The sequence below is a fragment of the Aphidius gifuensis genome, linkage group LG5, assembly GCF_014905175.1.
Source record: "Aphidius gifuensis isolate YNYX2018 linkage group LG5, ASM1490517v1, whole genome shotgun sequence".
In the NCBI taxonomy this organism is placed as follows: domain Eukaryota; kingdom Metazoa; phylum Arthropoda; class Insecta; order Hymenoptera; family Braconidae; genus Aphidius; species Aphidius gifuensis.
In genome coordinates, this window is record NC_057792.1 from 6,719,852 (window position 1) to 6,737,632 (window position 17,781).

General features: G+C 25.0%; 1 long non-coding RNA gene and 2 other non-coding genes across 3 annotated transcripts; 2 read left to right on the plus strand and 1 right to left on the minus strand.

The window, feature by feature from the left end:
• The first annotated feature begins 4,972 nt into the window (after positions 1-4,972).
• Trnaf-gaa lies at positions 4,973-5,045 on the plus strand. The gene has a single exon. It is a non-coding gene; the product is annotated as a tRNA-Phe (tRNA).
• Positions 5,046-7,572: 2,527 nt separating this feature from the next.
• LOC122857388 lies at positions 7,573-8,733 on the minus strand. Its single transcript, XR_006374192.1, has 2 exons — positions 8,668-8,733; positions 7,573-8,234 (listed from the first exon to the last, which is right to left on the minus strand). It is a non-coding gene; the product is annotated as an uncharacterized LOC122857388 (long non-coding RNA).
• A 553-nt stretch (positions 8,734-9,286) lies between these two features.
• Trnaf-gaa lies at positions 9,287-9,359 on the plus strand. The gene has a single exon. It is a non-coding gene; the product is annotated as a tRNA-Phe (tRNA).
• The last annotated feature ends 8,422 nt before the right edge of the window (positions 9,360-17,781 follow it).

The following is a 17,781-nucleotide window of genomic DNA, read 5'->3' on the forward strand; positions in this document are numbered from 1 at the left end:
GTACCTTTTCTTATCCTTTTAGCATTTCACCGTTGACATTGTGTGTATTATTTGCATTCCTTCTTATTTTCTTATACTATATTTTTTACATTAAATTATTATATTTTATATTTAAATTATACTGGAATATTAAGTAAATTTGAGATAGATAAACATCAAAGATAAAAATTATATTTAGAAGACATTTAAACATTTATTTATAAAAACTTTTTTTTTCATTTAAAAAATATTTTTATTGGTGGTTTTTAACTTATTATTTATGCATGAAAAACATAAACATGATATAATTGAACGTATAGAAATGGTCAAGTACCAAAAAGTTCAATGAAAAATAAAAAATTAAATAGACATTTTTTAAGATGTTCAAATAATTCACAAAAACGTTTGAGATTTGCAAGTTCTGATCATATTGATAAAAAAATAATAATTAATAATAAACTTGATTCAATTATTGATAATAGTCCATGTAAAGCTATATCTTCAATTTGTAATTTAAAAAATTTTATGGATCATTCAAGATCATCAAGTAATTCTTGTCCATGTGTTGAACAATTAGATTATTCAGATGAACCAATTGATTGTCAACAATTTGTTCAAAAAAATGATTGTTTTTTTCCACCATTATTATATGATAATTATTGTAAATCTGAACCAAGTAGTCCTAGACACAGTGCGAACATATTAAATTGTCAAAAAAATGTACAATCAATTGATGAAGTTGATGGTTGGGATGCAACACCACTCATCAGATCCAACACCTGTACTAACTAAATATTTTTAATTGAATTTTTTTCCATTATTATCTTATTATCATTATAATATTTATTTTTTTTCTAATAATAATTTCTCGATAAATTACAAATTTGTATGACTTACAACTTGCACGTAATCCTATCATTAAATATACTCAGTTTAAGAAAATTTAAATATTCAAAAAGAGCTATCTTTAATTGATAAAAATGATGTGAATAAAATATTTTTGTATATTAACCTTTTAAATATTGAATTTTTGCATAAATAAATAAATAACTTTGGCTATCTCTCGTTGAAGAAAAAAATCATAATATAGATCCTTAACAATAAACAGGTGAATAATAGAACGAGGTAAATTGTGTTTTCGTTGTTGTGTGTATATATATATAGTGGCGCCTGAGTAATCACTACTTGAGGCTATATAGAATTACAGATAATTGCGGGTGTACAGTGGCTCAGTATTATCAAGCGTAGTTTAACAATTTATTCACCGACTCACAAACACTCTTTACTCAATCTATCTTTGTCTTTTACTTTCACAAAATATATACCCAAGATTGTAAATTTGATCAAGTTAATTAAGACCTTGTTTTTTTGACATTATTCAATTATATACAAATCATTACCAGAATTTAATTAAACCATACAAGTACCCATCTAGATAAAATAGAAAATATCAAAAATTAAATTTAAAGTGTATTATTAATTGAACGTATTAAATCGATATCAATGTAATATAGAATAATGGAATAGCTATATGGAATATTGCCAAGTGTGGCATTTAATCAATTGTCATATCAGGTGAGAATTTTCCGAGAACAAAATTGTGCAAACGCATGCATTTGACACATCTCAAATGTTCATTTGTAAACTTCCACCGAATTGAATATGACAAATTAATTGGTTTCATATCAAGAAAAATAATGAAATTTTTTAATTGAAATGTCAGTTTTATTACACTATTAAAAAAACTTTCCAATATGATTATTATTATTTATTTTTTTTATAAATTTCCAGTCAGATTAAGTTTTTCAAATTTTTTTTCATTTCATTTATTTATCTTATCAATTTAAAGTTTTATTATTTTATTTATTTTTACTATTATTTCGACAGAATAATTGAGGTGATGCTATGTAAGGTTAATTAAATTGGTGTCGATTTAATGTAGGAAGTTCAACACTTGTTGAGCTTTTTTTTGAGTCACGATATTCTCACATATATTATACTGTGTTGAATCTATTATTAATTCATATATGTTTGTACATAATTACTACATGAATAATTTTAAAATTTATAAATTAATAATTAATTTGTAATCGGTAAGTAATCCAGTGTGATGTAATAATAAATTTAAAAAAATTTGATATTGTCATATGTTGATGTTAACCAACTGAAGAAATTTTATTTTCACAACTTGCTGGTTGAATCTCGAGATGGCACTGCAGAGGCTTTTTTAAATTTTCAGTCATTGATTGTTATATTTTCAGTTGGTGTTACAATAAATCTGAAGAATAAATAATAAAAATACTTTGAATTGATAAAAGAAAAAAATAAAAAAATATTATTACTAACAAAAAACAAAATAAGAAGTTGTGATTGGAAACGGATCAGTACAATCGAATCGGATTATGTGTTATCTCGAGGGAGATGGAAAATGTTTATCCAACTGCGATCTCTGATTTTCTCGAGAGACTTGAAATTTCTTTTTTGATAAAGAAAATCACAGTTACCAGATATTTTTCAATTGGTATTTGATTTGTGTTTTTTATTTTTACGATATTTCTAATCTGGAGAAAAAGAAAAAAATAATGTTAAACTTTTTAATTAATTAAATTGAATTTATTATTTCAAATACTCCGAACACAAATGTCCCGGTAGAATTACATGTAGCGTATAATTAGTATAAGAAACATTATAGGTATTTAAAAATTAAAATTAATTATTATAAAAATAATTGAAGCATAGTAAAATATAAACATAATGATTTAATGACAATTTTGAATTTGCCAAAAATTATGACAACAGTATATATCATAAGATAAATAAATAAATATTTCATTTAACAATTTATTTATTTTTTTAAATTTACTTTTATCATACATCTTGGATAAATTTAAAATTAATTAATTTAAAAATAAATTAATTAGTCATCGTATTGTAATGACTCAATGTTATTATTATTTCAAATTTAATTTTTTTAATATTAATCTTTCAAATATTGTATGAAATGTTTATTTATTTTTATTTTATTATTTCAAATTATTATTATGTATTATTAATTTAATAATTATTATAAACCTTGGATACGTGATTTATTTATTTTTCACTTGCTATTGGTTATTTTTGTTGTGGCTTATTTTTATTAAAAGTTTCTTTTTTTTAGGGATATTTTTTACATGAATATTGCTGTTTGAAATATTTGAACTGGAAAATTTTTGTTCAAGATATTTAGTCATGTCATCGTTGATATTTGATTTAAAAATAATATTTGTAAATTTATGATTTCAAATAAATTTAAGCTGAATATTTTTATTCTTTTATTTTTAGAATAAAAATCACGGTTAAAACTATAAAACTGATAGAGTTAAGATCGTTTATTTTATAATACCACTTATTTACGTTCATCTGTACTCTCGACAGTTTTATACTCATATCTTTATTCTCATTTTATTTTGTTTTATCATCGTCACACACATTTGCAATGTCATACTTCTCTTCTCCATCTTCATAATTTTATTTTTTGCTGTATTTAACCTCCAGCTTTATGTCGTTTAATTTTTGTTCACTATGCATTTTACAGCTTTTTTACTAAATAAAATCATAACATTTATTTTCCAGATACTTTATACAAATACTCAACATTCTATAATATTTATTTTCTTTTTGACAAATTAATCTTCAATACAGCTAACAAAATAACTAAAATAAAATATTACAACAACAATACATTTATATCTTTCATAAAAAACTTAAAAATCATTAAATCAACGATTTAATCATTTATTGTTTCATCAAAAATTTAATTATAAAAAAAATATAATGATGAAAAATAGTAATTAAAAATCTAAATTAAGTTAATGATAAATTTATTAATAAATAAATAACATTGGAAAATTTGCATTTATAATTTCTCATATTACATAGTATAAAATGTTGATATTTTTAAAAATAATTTACATGAAAAACTAATTATTCCATTTATATTGAAAAATTATACAACAAGCTATAATTTATTTTGTATTGACTAATTTAATTAATTAATTACTTATTATTGTTATTATCATTAATATCGTTATTTTAAAATACCACATCAATGCCATTATGATTATTATAAGTATAAACATTCAATAATATTAAATATTATTAATAGTTATATAATTCAAAGTTTTTCAATTAATTTGTTTAATTTTATATTTTTCTATTTAATTATTTATTTGATTAATTAGTCGCTCAATTATTTCTTTATATATTGTTTATTCATTTATTTACTTATTTATTTATTTATTTATCTGTTTATTTATTTATTTACTTATTTATTTATTTATTTATTACCATCGTCAGAGACTAAGCCAAGACAATAAATTAACATTATATTATTATTCAAGAAACAGTTGTCGTATACATATCGTATACTAATTCTATGTATAATATAATAAAAAAAAAATAGTTTCTTCTTACTAATTTAGAACCCAACAAATTACTTGACTTACAAGGTTCTTAGATTCAATGTAATTATGATGAATATACATATTGTGATAGAGCATTTTGAGTTATAAACTGAATTAAACTTAAATTAGTATTTGATTTTACGACAAATTACATAATTTCCTATAGCGTCAGCTTAATCAAGGAGCTTACAACCAAATTGAGCATCTTTTGAATGATTTAAAAAATTAAATGAAACTAATTAGAAGATAAATAGATAATAATTAAATAAATTAAGAAAGTAAAATCACAAAATGATGTAGCTGGACCATGGTTAAACTAAGAAATTACATCTAGAAACTTTATGAGTAACTTAACTTTATATTTTAAAAATTTGACAAATGTGTTTTTTTATTGATTATTATTTCAAGATTGTCGATTTATTGATTGCTTGGTTCCAAGGATCAACATTGTTTTTTAATAGTTACGACAAAAAGACCATTAATCGATCATTATTTGAAAATAAACTTAGTTATCATGTAGAGGGACTTGGTTCGAGCGAGTTTTATCTCATGCCGAAATAGCTCAGTTGGGAGAGCGTTAGACTGAAGATCTAAATGTCCCTGGTTCGATCCCTGGTTTCGGCATATATTTTTGTTGTTTTTGACGACAAAATATAAGTTGTTATTAGTGTTGGTTTTGATCTTGCGATGATGTTGTTATTAAAGAAATCCCTGTGTTACAGGCTTATACCATAATTAAAAAGTTCCCTGGTGAAAATATCACTCTGGCATAAGATTATGATGCCGGAATAATTTTTTTTTGGCCTAGCGGGCGGGGGTCGCCCTTTGTCGCCCTAAATTTGTGGCGCAAAGTATGTCTTTGTCGCCCTACAAATTGCGGGCGACAAACGGGTGTTTCCCGCCCGCTCGGCCAAAAAATAGTATGTGTCACGCGGACGCCATGTGAGTGATCCTCTCTCTCACTCAGCACACACACAGATGATGCAGAGTCGACTCTGCATCATTTGTGTGTGTGCTTCGTGCGGGCGAGAATCACTCACATTGCGTCCTTGTTGCACAATATACTATGTCGACATGAAATTAGTCCAGGCAAAATTATTTTGGCATGAGATCAATAAGCGAGACAAAAATCCAGCATAGATCTCATGTCGGAGTTATTCTTCCGACATTAATGTCATGTCGGAGTAATTTTTCCAACATTAATGTCATACCGGAGTAATTTCTCAGGAAATAGGCCTAAAACGGAGTAATGTCGGAGAAATCTTGATTAATAGCGGAGAAATATTTTTACTAGGGGTGCATATTGTTGGAGTAAATCAATGCTGTCAACAAAATGGTATAACGAAAAAAAAAAATACAACATGTATGTGTAAATACTGTCCACCCTGGTAGAAATATTTCTCCAACTTTTTCCAACTTTCTCCGCCTCTTTTCCAACTTTTTACGAAAATGACCCATGGTTGGAGAAAAGTTGGAAAAAAGTTGGAGTAAATTTTTGGTTGAAGAAAGGTTGGAAAAAAGTTGGAGTACATTTCAGATTGGAGAAATGGCGGAAAAAAGTTGGAGAAAAGTCGAAAAAAAGTTGGAAAAAAGTTGGAGTAAATTTTTGGTTGGAGAAAGGTTGGAGAAATTTGTCCGCCATTTCTCCAACCATGGGTCATTTTCGTAAAAAGGTGGAGAAATGGCGGAGAAAAGTTGGAAAAAAGTTGGAGAAAAAAACTTCTGATATATATAGAAAAAATTAATTATTGATTTTAATTGGATTATAATGAAGAAGGTATACTCTCTTTTGTGAAATTGAATTCTCAGGAATGAGTTACCAGTTGAAAAAAAAAAATTAACTGACAGTGTAATATATATTTTGTAATCCTGATAATTTGAGTGACATTGGAAAATTTATTTAAAAATATAAAATTGAATTCAAAGATTAAATAGTTTTTTTTTTAATTAATTAAATTAAACAAACATTTCATTCACGGTTTTAAATGTATTTTTTTAAAAAAGTAAAAGAATTAGATATCTTTGTAATGAAAATAATTTTGTTTTTTTTTTTCTTTAATCACAAAGATATTTATTGGTTTTTGATGTTTTTTCGAATTAAAAAAAAAGCATTAATTCTTTTTTTAAATATGAAGTCATTGTGTTAGTTCATATACAGTAATTTGTTGAACTGGTTTTTTCAAGTTTTTAAGAATTAAAAAAAAAAAGCATTCGTTCAATTCAGACACAATGAATGTGCTCGAGTGACAAAAACAAACAACAAATTCAAATTTATAAAAAATGGCGGCTTGGACTATGCTATCTATCGGATAAAATTTTCAACGACAGTCACTCACTTGAAGTGAGCCAATTCCGGAATAATCCGGAGTAATCCGGAGCAATCCGGATGGCGGCTTTTTTAGTCGGCGTCGTCGTGTCAAAATTGATGATTTTTATGAATTACGTTTGTATTTTATTTTATTCGTTTTTTTGCAACTAAATAATTGAAAGATAATACTCAATGAAAAGATGAAAAATAAAAAATAAATTTTCAACTCGACAGCGGGGCGTCCATTATAGGAGCATTTTACAAGAAAAAAATTTGTGACACCAATAATTATAAAAAAAAAAATTATATTAAAAAATTAATTCCGCTGTGTTGAAAATTTATTTTTTTGATGAATAAATAATAATAATGATTTATGAAATGGAAACAATGCCAAATAAACAGCAATAAACAGCAAAACAGGAGTAAGCGGGAGCAGCCAGGGGCACCAAGAAGCACAACACGAAGAAAAAGTCGTATGTATTTACGCTAAGAGGGTACGCACAAACTGACGAGACCAGACGATCGTCTGGTAGAAATATTTCTCCGACTTTTCTCCAACTGTTTTCCAACTTTCCTCCGCCATTTCTCCACCTTTTTACGAAAATGACCCATGGTTGGAGAAATGGCGGACAAATTTCTCCAACCAAAAATTTACTCTAACTTTTTTCCGCCATTTCTCCAACCTGAAATGTACTCCAACTTTTTTCCAACTTTTCTCCAACCATGGGTCATTTTCGTAAAAAGGTGGAGAAAGTTGGAAAAAAGGCGGAGAAAGTTGGAAAAAGTTGGAGAAATATTTCTACCAGGGTAGGCAAAGTAAATAAATGAAAACAACTCAACAAGTAGAATCGATAACAATATGCTTTCTTTTCATTTTGAATTTATTCTTGATCAACTACGTTATTCAGAATGCAAATATAAAGAAGTTTTACTGTAATTTTATAAAATATTGATTAAATTTTGAAATAAATTTAATCAACGTTTTAAAAAATATAAGTTAAATTTCAATATTGAAAAAATAAATCATTATTCAGAGCTGGCAGTCAAACCATCGCAAGCAATGTCAATCTGTTCGAAATTTTGCCATGATTTAACCCAGGCTGTGACAACGCATTTGGTGATTGGGCTACTAGCTAGAAGAACACAGTTTGTCGGAGACTCTACGCTTTTTGCACAATCACTTGTACCAATGTTGATGGTTATTTCATAAAGCAGGCCAGCGACAAGTTGACGAGTTGCCCGTACTGTTTTAACAATAACTGGATAATTGTCTCCTGGATACTTTAATGCAAATTTCTTGTAGGCTTTATCAAGATATAACTTTACTTCTTTATGATCAGGCTCTAGTTCAATTGGAAATCCAAGAGACTCAATTCGGCTTGGAGATTTCATATTGACATCACCATTTGTATTTTCTTCCGCACTTACTTGTGCCATAAACACAACAGCAGACATTATAAACACAATCTGGCATATATTTCTGATAGCCATTTTTAAAAATTGATCTGAAATTAAAATGGAAAAAGTAATTAAAATAATATTAATAAAGTTAGAGAAATGTGGACCCGTTCGTTGTACATCATATAATTTATTGCTTTCGATCGTGACATCACATTTATTTGTGATTTCGCGTAATTCATGCTTGATTTCAAAAATTTTGACAGGACGGTTTCAATTTATCATTTCGGACACGTATTTAAACTTGTAGAAGATTTGGTTTTTGTTCAGTAATTAACTTAACAAAACTAAGAAGTCTTTTACTAAAATCTCAAAACGTTGAAAGTCTAACTCAAACATTTTTTACTTTTACATTTATATAAAATAAAACAAAAAAAAATCAGAACCTATACGCTTAATAGATGTACTAATACTACTAATAGATGTATCTCAGATAGTATAAATAAAATCGTGACAAAAATTAAATGAAAAAAGACTTACACTTGATAGTTGTTTCGTTGTTATACTTGGAAATATATTCTGAAGAGATAATGCGTCAAGTTTTTTTCTAATCTTTGTTTTTATACATTTGAATTTAGGTCATCGAGTCAAATTGATAGGTGGAAGGAGATGTATATTGATATCATTTTCATCACCAGATTAACTACGAAAATAATTAATTGTAAAATTTTTATTTGTATAAAATAATCTCTGTGGTAGTATTGGACTTAAACTCGAATACACCACTTCATTGATTGATGAACCTTGAATTAATGCGTAGTTGACTATATCTACATACATATGTATGCGTTGATTATGTATCAAATAATTCATATCAAATATTACATCGTCTTGATTTCAGAGGATTTTATATAGATAAAATATTGTGTTATTTTTTTTTCATTACAAAAACAAATTATCAGAACAAGGAAGTAAAAATAAAAAATTCAATACCAGAAAAAACGAAATTGATAATTTATATGTAAATTGATCGATATGTGAGACGTACATTTCTTAATGTAACAAAAACCAGAGCTATCGGTGACGCAGTTAACAAACAGATTTTCTAAATACTTAGTTATTTTCTAGAATGACTTGGTTCGAGCAGGTTTTATGTCATGCCGAAATAGCTCAGTTGGGAGAGCGTTAGACTGAAGATCTAAATGTCCCTGGTTCGATCCCTGGTTTCGGCATATATTTTTGTCATTTTTTCCAACTAATTATATTTTCCTGATATAAAATGATGTTTTTTTTAAATTTCGCCTTACGAAAAATTTATTTTATTAGAAAATTATATTATAAAAGAGATAAACTTTATAAATTATGGAATACCTCTTTGCTAATTATATTCTCCTAATACATAATGCTGTTTTTTTTTTAATTTTGCCGGACAAAAAATTTATTTTATTAGGGAATTATATTATAATAGAGGTAAACTTTAAAAATTATGAAATACCTTTTTGCTAATTATATTCTCCTAATACAAACTGCTGTTTTTTTCTAATTTTGCCGGTCAAAAAATTAATTTTATTAGGAAATTATATTATAATAGAGGTAATCTTTATAAATTATAAATTACCTCTCTGCTAATTATATTCTCCTAATACAAAACCCTGTTTTTTTTTAATTTCGCCAGACGAAAAAATTATTTTATTAGAAAATCATATTATAAAAGAGATAAACTTCATAAATTATGAAATACCTCTTTGTTAATTTTGTTTTCCTAATACAAAATGCTGTTTTTTTTCAAATTTCGCCGGACATAAAATTAATTTTATGAGGGAATTATATTATAATAAAGGTAAGCTTTATAAATTATGAAATATCTTTTTCCTAATTATACTCTCTTAATACAAAATGCTGTTTTTTTTAGCAATAATTAACCAAGTTTTTAAATAATTAACAAATTGTGAGCTGCCGCATTACTCAATAAATTAATTAAAAAGAGTTAGACCTGGAAAAATAATGTTTTTTTCGAAAAAAAAAATATTAAACTTTATTTTTTAATTCATTAAATAATTGTAATTGAATATAATTTATTTGAAAGAAAATATGTCATTTTTGATTCTTTACATAAAGGTATTTTTTCTTTTTTTTAAAATCATTTTGAAATTTTTGTCAATTTAACCTGAACAACGTTGCGTTTTATAGGTCTCCGAGCGCTCAGCGTGTTATATAGAATCTGGACCCTCAATTATAAAATATCCCGTATAACTGATACGAACTATATTTTATGTTACTAGGAACAGTGGTAATAATGTGTGAATTTCCAAAGCGTAAGAGGGGTAGTGCGCTTTTTAGAAATTCACACATTATTACTGTCCCTACATATGTTCGTTACATAATCAGAGAAAGCTCACAACTCATTTTGAAACACTCGCCAAGTCGTGCTTCCCTCAAATTCGTTGAGACACACTCTCTGAGTGGGCACTATAACGAATATACTATTATGTTACTAGGAACAGTGGTAATAATGTGTGAATTTCCAAAAAGCGCACTACCCCTCTTACGCTTTGGAAATTCACACATTATTCCCACTGCCCTTGTAACATAAAATGATTTCCGCTATAGTGACAATCTATTTAGATGATTGTTCTAAAATATTAATAATGTCTGTCTGTCTAATTGTCTGTTATGACACAATCTAAGTTGACAATCAGTCACTTCGATAATGGATGAATTTCCAGCAGCACGAAATATATACTATTATGTTACTAGAGACAGTGGTAATAATGTGTGAATTTCCAAAAAACGCACTACCCCTCCGACGCTTTGGAAATTCACACATTATTCCCACTGCTTTTGTGACATAAAATACTATTGAGTTGTAACCAGCCTCGATCATGTTGCACTGCCTAGCTAACGGCTTTGATCTCACTACGATGTTGTCATGAGACAGTCACATACTGTTATGTTATTTAATAGAATTCTATACAGTTGTAGTGAATAATGGTCTCAGTTAAATGGTATACCAAAATAAAAATACAATGTGTATGCTTATAAATATAATCGATGGGTATACATGTGCACATCGTTTTAATTTTCATTAAAAAAAAAAATAACCGTTAATTATAATATACATAGATATATAGTGTGTAGTCCAAAAAACTATGTCAATTTTTTAATTACAAATTTTTGGTATATTGTTAAATGTTTGTAATAAACTAATATTTATAAATAAACAAATTTCATTAGGATTTAGTTTGAGGTAGTTTAAAGGGGTTTGGTTTTATTGCACCATATACTTGTACATTGCAACGAATACATATATATTTCTATAGTTTACCACAAAGAGCTAAAGTTGAGATAGAAGAAGACTGCACATGTATATCAGGTTTATATTATTACATGTATAAAGATTGAAGAAGGTCAGACATATAGGTGGGTTAATTTCCATTGTAATTAGCCAAATGTTTGCAGCATCAGACACCAGAACAGTGAAACTTATCGAAGCAAACGTCGAGAGAGCAGATAAACATACACTGGATGACAATAGTATACCATCAATTGCCAACTCAAGTTTATATTCAGACTTTGTCCTCAACTAATTTACCAACTATCTTCCAACAAAACCTCAAAATTTTAATTATATAAGTATAAAAAATAAAAACAATTTACCGATTAATCGTTGTTTTTTAATTGCTAAAAATATCTTCAAAAAATACGAATGAATGAATTTTTTTTATTGACATTTTCATGGTTAAAATAATAGAAAAACCATAATAGTTTTATTTTAAATTTATGTTATGAATACATATATAGAAAATCAAGTATCAAGGAAACCAAGTTCGTCATCGTGTCTATTATTTTAATGTAATTCAAATATATGAAGAAAAAAAAATTAGTTAGAGTTGCCAACTGAAGAAGTTAAACCCTCGCAACTAACGTCAATTTTTTCGAAATTTTCCCATATTCTAACATAGACGGTGATAATGCATTTATAAATTGGACTACTCTCTAAAAGAACACAGTTCTTAGGAGGCTCTGGGCTTTTTGTGCAATTGCTTTGGCCAATGTTGACAGTTATAACATACTGCACACCAGCGACAACTTGTTGAGTTGCATGCGGTACGTCAACTACTATTGGAGAATTGTTTCCTGGATAGTTCATTGCGAATTTCTGGTATGCTTTATCAATATATAACTTTACTTTTTCATCATTAGGGTCTAGTTCAATTGGACATCCAGTACAACCACCTCGTTCTGGGGATTTTGCATTTGTATTATGGTTTGCATTTGTATTAAGGTTTGAATTTGTATTTGTTTCAGCAATTACTTGTGCCATTAACACAACTGCCGAGAATATAAACACAATCTGGAATATATTTTTGACAGCCATTTTCAAAAATAAATCTGAAATCAAAAATAAAAAAAGGTTGTAAAAGTAAAATTTGCCTTACAAAAAATTATAAAAGTTATGAGTCAAATCAACACTATAAAGTGTTAAAATATATTCGAGAGACTAATTTATCATTTTAGACAGTCAACAATTGTATTTTAACATATAATTAATTTAACAAAAGTAAAAAGTGTTCAACTAACATATCAGAATGTTGATATTTTAACACAAATATTTTTTTTACACTTAAATTTATATGAAAAAATAAATATGGAAAGCTCATAAGCTCAGTAAGATATATATTAGATAGTATTACAAAAAATCGTGACAAAAATTAAATGAAAAAAGACTTACAGTTGATAGTTGGTTTGCTGTTATTTATTGTGAAGAGATAATGCTTCAAGTTTTTTTCTAAACTCTGTTTTTATACTTTTAAACTGAGATCATCGTGTCGAATTGATTGGTGGAAGGAGATGTTTATTGATGTCATATTCATCACCTGATTGACGACGAAAGTGATTAGTTGTAAATAAAACATTAAATAACAAACTTTACATTAATGTAGTCAAATTTTGTATCTATACATAGGCGTTCGTTGATTGTGTATCAAATAAGTCGTACGATTTTATATAAATATTTTTCTCATCGACAAAATGTTGTGGGTTTTTTTTGTTCATTAAAAACAAATTAACAGACCAAAGTAAGACAAAAATAAAAACTCGAATGACCTGAAAAAACAAAACTATTATTTTATATATGTAAATTTATCAATATATTATTTGTACATTTTAGAAATGTGATAAGAACAATAGCTATCGGTTACGTAATTTCTTGAATAATAAATACAAGTATAATTTATGTTTGATGTTATAATTTATGATAAATTATTTATCACTGTACTTCTGGTACTTTGTATAATGAACGTCTTGCTAATGATGATATTATTGTATCTGTTGTTGTTGTTGTTGTTGTTGTCATTATTGTTGTGTGTCACTACGTTTCCGTTTACCACCAGATCCGGCAGCAGCTCTAAATTCAGCAATAATAAATAATAAAAGAATATAGTTATTTATTATTTTTTTTTTGTGGTATCGATTGACTGAAAGGTTGTGATGATGATAATGGTTTATCATCCTCAAACATCATTGACTTCAGCATCAGTTATCATTTGTTAATTTAATGACAAAAAAAAAATTAATGATAAATTTCGTTTATTGACTGGCTGTTCATTCCTCTGACAAAAAAATTATCCAATATAACCACGTGTTCAATTGCGTCATCGTTAATCACCCTTTATTCTTTGATTATATACATATATATTCAACACCCCTTTAGAATAGTATTTCCCTATTTTTATCTCAACTTTTTTCTGTTTCTATGGGATTAATATTTTAGTTACAAAAAAGTGTCAAGAAAGCAATTATTATTTAGTTATTAGAAAACTTTTTTAATAACTTTTCATTGAATAAAAAAAAAACTATAATTCAATATTATAGAAAATATAAATGACAATAATAATTAATCGATATTAATAGAAAAAATTATAACAATTTATATGAAAATTTATTTTTTTCTGTTTAAATAAATATAGTTAAAATATATTTTTTTGATTTTATATATATTTTAATGTTCCTGTTTGTTAGTTTCATTTATTTTTTAAATTTTTTATCAACATATTGGTCAAGTTTTAATGATAGTATTAACAAAAAAGTTTTGTTATTTTTTGTTGGTCATAAAGACCAGAGTACATTTATCCATCAGCATACCGGAATAAAGGCTCATTAACTGCACCACAATGGCATCGTCAACATCAAATGTAAAATTATATGATCCGTTCTTCCTTCCTTTTTTTTTTTTCTCTCAATTTTTCCATATGGTATTGATAAAAAATGTATACATAATATATTTACAGACAAAACTACTTGTAAATATATTTTTTATTCATTTATTTATTTTACTTTTTGGAAAATTTATTTCAGGATATACAACACTCATGTAAGCACGATTGGTAATTTTCTAAAAATAAAATTCTACTGCCATTGAACTGTAAAGTTAAATAAACATAATATCATGAAAATTCAAAAGAACATGTTATGATAGTTAATAAATATAAATTATAATTATAAACTGAATAAAATATTTGAAATTTTTTTTTATTATTTTTAAATACTTATATAAATAATATAAAACAGAAAAAAATTATTATTATTTTTTAAAATTAATTTAAACATTTTATTTTTTTATTTATAGATTGTTTATTGATAATTATATAATTCACATTTATTTTTTTTATAGTTATTTTTATAATTTTATTTGATAAAGATTTTTTTTTTTTCTTTCAGTTCATTTCGACGCACTTTCAACATTTAAATATACATAGAAAATTATAGTTTTATCTAAATTTATATATAATTATTATTTAATTAATTTTTTCACATTTATATTTATATCGTATGTTTTTTTTTTTTTAAATTAATTTCAATTGAAATTATCTTTAGTATATTAGTCTGCTGACATTTTATATTTATAATTAAATTTTAATTTATTATTTAAACAAAAACATGGAGAAAAAATAAATATTGTATTTTGTTTTATCTACACAAATCATACCATATATTTTTTTGATTTTTAATCTATTTTGCTTAATTAATTTTTATATATATTAATTATGTCTAGCTAATTTTATTTACAATTTTTTATTATTTTTCTTAAATTAAATTTACAATAACTAAAATATATGTATATTTTTTTTTTTTTTGTAATAAAATTTGCAAATGAAAGAAATAAAAATTATTCGTTTTGATAAAAAACATGATAAAATAATTAAATGTAGAATAAATTTGTTTTAGTACGAAAAAAGAAAATAAATGATGGTGGTATAATAAATGGAATAGTAATATCGACAAAAGTATAAAATAAAAAAAATAAAACTTAAGATTTATTTTCAGTGGCTTTTAACAATATGGCCTTACTTTTCTTGAGTTTTTTTTTTTTTTTTTTTTTATTTTTTTAACAGCCGAGGGCAATTTTATAATCGAACCAGTATTTTATGTTTAAACTCACTCTATTCAGCTTTTTATTGTATAAAAAAAAAAAGAAATAAAATTCTAAAATAATTTGAAAATTATTAGTTAAAAGTGCTTGTAAGTTTTTTTGTTTTTCAAAACTTTTAATTTATAATTTTAAAATCAATGGTTTAATAAATTTTAATAATTTGAAAAAGAGGAAGATGATGGCAAAGACGATTGTTAAAGTGCATATAATAATTGTACTTGAATAGTTGAAATTTTGATTGAAGGAATTTTCAAGATTACAAATGAATTCCATCGTTCGATACGTAGAGAAATATTCAAATTGGTTTATATATCAAGTACAAGATTCATGGTTACATACATATCATACTTTATTGCCAAGTATTTATTTGCCACTTTGTCATTAATCTCAACTGCATATATCTCAATAATTTCAAGAATCTTTGTAAACAAACTTATCCGAAGCACAGATGGCAACATTATTATAATAATTTATCCAATTTAAATTCAAAACTTTTCCAAGTGTCTAAACTGATCTTGGAGAATTTTGAGTATCAAATTAAATACGATGATAATATTCTCAATATTATTCAACTAAAACATTTAATTTTTTGAAAATAATTACTAATTAATTATTAATTATTAATTAGTATAAAAAAAAGTAAAAGAAAAATTTTTTGGTACCACAAATAAATATCTTAAAATATCTTCATCAAATTATCCTAACAAAAAATATCCTGCTGAATAATTTCCTAAAAAAAAAATCTAATAGTGTGAAAAATTAAGTGTTTTATATTAAAATTAATCATTATAAAAATAATTGAAGCATAGTAAAATATAAACATAATGATTTAATGACTATTTCGAATTTGCCAAAAATTATGACAACAGTATATATCATAGGATAAATAAATAAATATTTCATTTAACAATTTATTTATTTTTTTAAATTTACTTTTATCATACATCTTGGATAAATTTAAAATTAATTAATTTAAAAATAAATTAATTAGTCATCGTATTGTAATGACTCAATGTTATTATTATTTCAAATTTAATTTTTTTTAATATTAATCTTTCAAATATTGTATGAAATGTTTATTTATTTTTATTTTATTATTTCAATTTATTATTATATGTTAAGGAAATTTTTTTACTGGATATTTTCTGTCAGGAGTATTGTAAATAAAATATTTATTCATTAAAATAAACCCTTAACATTAAATTTAATTATAAAAAATTAATTTTTCTTTTCGTTAATTTCATTTATATTTTCAAATATGATATAATTGTTTTTATGTTTTTTAAGTCAGTCTTAAAATATATATCACGAGAAAAAAGATAATTCACAATGAAAAAAAAGTTTTATCAAACATTTTTTCTTTTTTTTTTAAAAAACAAGTTGAAGTGTAAAAAAAACTTTTATACTGTATATTATTAAAAAAGAAAAATAAAATAAAATTATAAAAAAAACTTGTATAAGTACATTGCTAAAGAAAAAAAAATTCCGAGTTTGTATATTTTATCTTGGTAAAAATATTTTGTATTTTTTTTAAAGATAAAAGTGTATTATCCTTCAAGATAAAAGTGCATAATAGATGAAAACCTTTTTTCCTTTTTTTTTTTTTTTAAATGACGCAGAGTATGTTGAGTGAGAGAAAAGATGGACCGAGAACATTTAGGATAACATTTTTCTTAAAACGATCATGGTTGACATGATAGCAACATAGAATTACTCAACATCAATTCAGACACGAGAAAATATAAAAACCATACATTCGTTTTATCTCTCTGAAGCATAGTGTATTTGTATCCTCTTTTTTCTATAAATTTATTTTTCATTACATAAATTTAACATGAAAAATTATTCTTACTTATGTATGCTTCATAAAATTGAGCAAAAACATTCATTATATATTATTAAAAAAAAAAACCTACAAGCACTGAAAATTTTCTAATAATTTTCTTTACAATTTTTTTTGTTTTTTCATCAATTTATTACGAATAAAAATATATCTATTATATCATTCCGAATTATTTTTACATCTACATTGTTAAATACTTTTTTTTTTTTTAAATAATACTACAATTATTTATTTTTCTAATAAAAATAAAAACATTAGACAATTAATTTTAATTTACATTTCGATGTTAATTATTATTTAAACAATTGACTAGAACTTATTTTAATTTTTACAATTAATTCATAAAAATTATATGATTTTTTTTGTTTTACTATCAGCC